Source organism: Carassius carassius, chromosome 24 (assembly GCF_963082965.1).
Source record: "Carassius carassius chromosome 24, fCarCar2.1, whole genome shotgun sequence".
NCBI lineage: Eukaryota > Metazoa > Chordata > Actinopteri > Cypriniformes > Cyprinidae > Carassius > Carassius carassius.
The window spans coordinates 13,696,909-13,702,427 of record NC_081778.1 but is presented as its reverse complement, the minus strand read 5'-3'; positions in this window follow the sequence as shown (position 1 = coordinate 13,702,427).

The window sequence follows — 5,519 nt, the reverse complement described above, 5'->3', positions numbered from 1 at the left end:
TTTTCAAAATAAAAGGCCCATCCACTGCGCTCCCGCTCGAAAAGTACAACAATCGAAAAGTACCGAAAGCGCCGACAAACGTACGTAACGGAAAGGTGGTCTTCTTTTTAAGCGTGACTTTTCGGAACGGAAGGTACTTTTCTACACACAGCAGACAATCAAAAGTGCTACTTAAAAGTGAAATATGTTCAAAGTTAACGGTTTAAAAAAGTATTTAATGACATCATGACATATGCTAAGTTATTTTGGCGGACAAGTGTTTCTAAAATAGTCTTTGCTTTTGTTTTGTAGGCTAATAATAATAAAAATTATTAAATAGTAAATTAGATAAGTAAATTACTCCCACTGCAGTAGCTTACAGTAGCACACCAGGGTTACTGCCCATTTGGACAGTGTTATTTGTATTACATTTGCACACCTTATCATGTTGGATTATTTAATTAAATCAAGATTATTTAATTAAATTCTGCTTATACGTTAGGCTATCAACGTGCAATATGCTGGTAATTAAGAAACAAACTAATCAAACTTTGAATTTACGTACTATTTTTATTTGTAATAAAATTTTCAATAGTTTCTTTAATTGTTCCTTTAGCAATGAATGGGTAACAATGGTACAGTTTTAAAGGGCTTCCTTGCATTTTTGTAGGTGCCATAAAAATGATTAAAAGTTACGAAAGTCGTTATATCTTTAATCATTTATGAACTATTTTTAATAAATGTCAGTGTTGCATCAAGTCTTTTACTTCTTTTGCATCAAGTCTCGTCTTCACCCCATATGGAAAGTAAGCCATGACATCGCTCGAATGTTCTTGTTCTTCAGATTATGATGGTTAAGCACTACATAACCGTTCTGTTTCATGATAAAAAAGAAAGAAAAAAAAGAAGAAGAACGTTTAAAAGCAGCTGTTTAATTGTGTGCATAACTCTGCATAATTTGCACACCTTATTTAAACTTATTTAAATCTAATTATGTAAGAGCATTTTAGAGAGATTAGATTGAAAACCTGATCATGCTGGTAATAAACACCAGATGTCAGTGTTGTTAGAAAAACGTTATTCATCATACAGTACATGGTTCAAGTTGAAAACACATCAAATGCATTCTATATTATTTTACAGATGTTAGCTCATGAACTGTAAGAACTTTAAGTTCTATGAAAGCTGAGCTCTGTTAAATTACATGAACCCTTTCTTTATCATTCGTTTCTTCCTACTTTAAGAGATTCCATACTTCACACTGAAAGAGAAAAACAGGTATCAGTATCTGGTATCAGTTTACCAGTATCCTATATAAGAAGTTTGAAAGGATCTTAGGTGTTCAGCATTACCTGATGTCACCCTTCACATTCAATGCAGTATTAAAATAACATCTGCTTCTGATTCATTCAACAAGTTGTTGGTATTATATCAATCAAGCACTTATATCTATAAATCCTGTTTTGATTTTAAAAAGTTTGAAATATTGTTTTAATGGAAAATGGTTTAAATCTATTCCACTGACAGTGACTGATAACACTTAATAACTTCAAACTTAGACTAATGCAAATCAAAAAAATATGCTCCCAACTTCCTGCTGCAGAGTAAAATCAAATTCGCTGAAATTTAAGCTCATGAAAAAATTGAAGGACATTCCTAAAATGGTGTCCCTTGTAAGTAAAGTCTAGAAAACAATGGAGCATTGAGAGAAAATGCCACAGAAAATTCAAGGCTTCACTTTCTCTGACTTAAATCGGTCTCATGACTCTATAAAGCTTGCATCATTTGATATAACACTGACTGAAGCCATACAGAAATTTTTGGGAATTCATGCAAATGAATAATAATTATGATTATAATAATTAAATGTAACAACAATTTGAATAATCTTGACTATATAAATATATTTTTCAGAATTTATGCAAAGGAATGGTTATTAAATAACAAAAAAAAAAAAAAAAAAGCTGTCACAAATCAGGCAGATAGAGGTGGTTAATGAGAATGTAGGTTTTTTGACAGAACTTGGAAATGGTTATGAAGGCTGGTAATGATCATGGTAAGAATAAGAGTTCAGAAACTTGACTGGCGATGGGGAATGGCTTGGGAACCCGGAACTAGAGACGGGCACCAGGAGATTGGGAGGACAACAGAGGAGAGACATGGGAGGATCGTCTGGGGTACTGGAGGTTTAGACCGGTGGGTCAAGCAGGTGTCGCTCATTTCCAATCACTCCACCGGCCTTGCTCCGTTCCCATGGCTCTCGGCCCCACCCCACTCGTCACAACAGGTTAGAGTAAAAGGGAGTCTGGTACTGTTTGAGGTAGTGAACGGTAGACCAGATGGCGTAGTACTGAAGTGAAGGTGGCTGAGATGACATCTGACATTACCCCCTCCTCCTGGGGCGGCTCCCGACGCCCTGATGGAATGATGGGTGACCTCGGCCTCTGGGTATGAGACAATTGGGATGAATGTGATGAAACTCTTCCAGTAGCATAGGGTCAATAATGTCATCCCAGGCCACCCAGGAACGTTTCTCTGGTCCTTAACCTTCCCTGTCGACCAGGTTTTCAAGCTGGTTACCCCATCGCTGCGAGTCCAAGAGGTCTCTGACTTGGTAGACGGAGGGTTGGTCCAGAATCTCTGGAGAAGGGGTTCTTTGGGTTCCGGGGTGTCTGGAGTAGAAGGAGAACATGGTTTAAGGAGTGAGACATTAAAAGAGGAGTGAATTCATTACCTGGGTGGTAGTTGCAGTTGACAAGTGTCCTTATTGATCTGCCTCTCGATCATGAACGGACCAATGTAGCGGGGACTCAGCTTTCTGCTGGGCAGACGGAGACAAATATCCTTATCCCAAATATCCCATACCTTGTCTTCAGGGAGGTAAACAGGAGTGGGGGCACGTCAGGCATCCACGAAGGCTTTATGTCTTCATATGGCCCACCGGAGATGGACATGGGCTGTGTCCCACACTCTCTCGCTTGCCTAGAACCAGTAGTCCTGTGCATACTTGGCCCAAGGGAGGAAGTGGTTCCAGCTGTGCTGATCTTCTTGGCAGTATCCCCTGAGGTAGCGCCCAAGTTCCTTGATCTTCTGCTCAGTCTGGCCTTTCGTGTGGGGATGGTATCCAGGGGATAGGCTCACTGTGACCCCTAGCAGCAGGAGGAAGGATTTCCACACGTGGGAGATAAACTGTAGACCTTGATCTGACACTATATCTTTGGGTATCCCAAAGTTCCTGAAGACATTAATAAATAATTGTTCAGTAGTTTCTAGGGCTGTAGGTAACTGGAAGGTCCACTAGAAGATGATGAGGAGTGGAAGACATGGCACAGACCGAGCAACTGCGGACGTCACGTAACATACTGGGCCACCAGTACTGGGCTTGGAGGAGCGAGAGGCTCCATTGGCTGCCTGGGTGTCCGGAGCGTGGGATGTTGTGGACAGAGCCCAGAAGGGATTGCCGATGGGATCTGGGTACAAAAGTCCTCCATTCTGGGCCTCCCAACAGAGCAGGTTTGGTCTGAGTTGTGGCTCTGATGTCCTCGTCAAGGTTCCAAAGGATGGGAATGACTATGAGGCTGGAGGGAGAATCGGCTATGGGTCTGTTGGAGCATTGGAGGAATAGAGCCAGGAAAGAACATCGGCCTTACAGTTCCGATTGCCAGGATGGTAGATAATGTGGAAATTGAAGCATGTGAAGAATAAAGACCAGCGGACCAGCCGGGGATTGAGCCTCTTGGCGTCACAGAGATACTGAAAATTTTTGTGATCGGAGATAACAGTAAATGGATGGTTGGCTCCCTCCGACCCATGCCGCCACATTTCAAGAGCGAGTTTGATGGCTTCATGGGCGCTGGAACTCCAGGACAGTGACTTTTGACAGGGGATTTCTTCAGAGCATGGTGGTCAAGGGAGCTGTATGCGGACTCAAATCCTTGATAAAACATTGATAGAAATTGGCAAATCCTAAGAATCTCTGAAGCTTCTTAACCGACTGGGGAGTAGGCCACTCCATGACTGCAGTTAATGGGATGCGTGTGATGATGGAACTCACATTTCTCCAGTTTGAGGTATAATTGGTGTTGCTGTAGCTTGTGGAGGACCTGCTTCACATGATGGCGATGGTCAGCCAGGTTCTGGGAGTATATGAGGATACCGATGTACATGATCACAGACTTGTGAAGGAACTCCCGGAGCACCTCATTCATGAACCCCTTGAAGACGGTGGGGGCGTTTGTAAGGCCATATGGCATAACAAGTGTCACGACCTGGCTCTAAAGCCATGACAAAAATAGAAGGACGCAGTTTTAACCCACAAAATGGAATTTATTAACTAAACAAAAACACCGATACAACAACTAACATAACATAATACAACCATGAAGTGTGAAAGTCAGTAAGGTCAGTAGAATGAAGTGCATGTTTGGATGAATGGAACGTATGCTGTTGCGTGTTGCATGAACAAAATAGTGCACGGGAGAGAACGGCTCCTTCTCAACAAAGAGAGTGGTTGGTTTATAAAGGCGTGAAACACCTGGACCCAGGCGTCCGCAATCTCACTGACAAACGATAGCCACGCCCCCTGCAACAGAGAATAAACCAGACGCAAGGAAACAGGCTATACCAACAGGCCATCACACAAGATATTCATAGTGGCTGGACAGGGTAATGAAGGCCATCTTCCATTTATCACCCTACCAGATTCTGACGAGGTTATATGCCGTCCACAGGTCCAACTTGAAGTTGCGGGCCCCACAGAGTTTCTCGAGAGCAGCCGGGACCAGGGGAAGAGGATATGGGAGTTTGACTGTTTGGGAGTTCAGTGCTCAGTAATCTATACATGGCCGCATGCCCCCATCTTTCATGCCCACAAAGAAGCTCAAGACAGCTGGGGAGCTGGACGGTAGGATGAATCCTTGGTTAAGAGCCTCCTGGATGTACTCCTCCATAGCCTTGCACTCTGGGATGGACAAGGGGTATACTCTACCCTTGCGGAGTTTAGCCTCAGGAAGCAGATTGATTGCACAGTCCCATGGTTGATGATAAGGTGGTAACTGGGTAGCCACCTGCTTGCTGAAGACATCCTGGAACTCCACAATTAAATGGGATGGAGGGAGTTACCTTGGGATCCAGGCTTTTGATGCACGTGGAGGCGACCTAGCAAAGTGAGGAGTGGTTTTGTGGACGTTGAAGTGCAGAGAGAGTCAGCGAATAACCTCCAGGAATACAATCTGATCATCAGAGAATGTTGGATGAGCCAGGGGCATCACAGGAAGATTTCCCCTGTGGGTCCCTCCAGTACCAGAAACTTGATCTCCTCTTCAAGAAAGAGCCCAATTTTGGTTTCACTGGAAGAGCCTGATACCTCATGTGCCCACGTCCTAACGGCTTTCCCTGGATCGTTTCAACTGAGCTTCTGGGCATGGCGGTGGCGAGGCAACTGAAGACGACTTAGGAGGCTTTGCGAGATGAAGTTGTCCCAGGAGCCCAAGTCGACCAGGGCAGAGACTGTAACAGAACAGGAGGGAGTGAATAGTTGT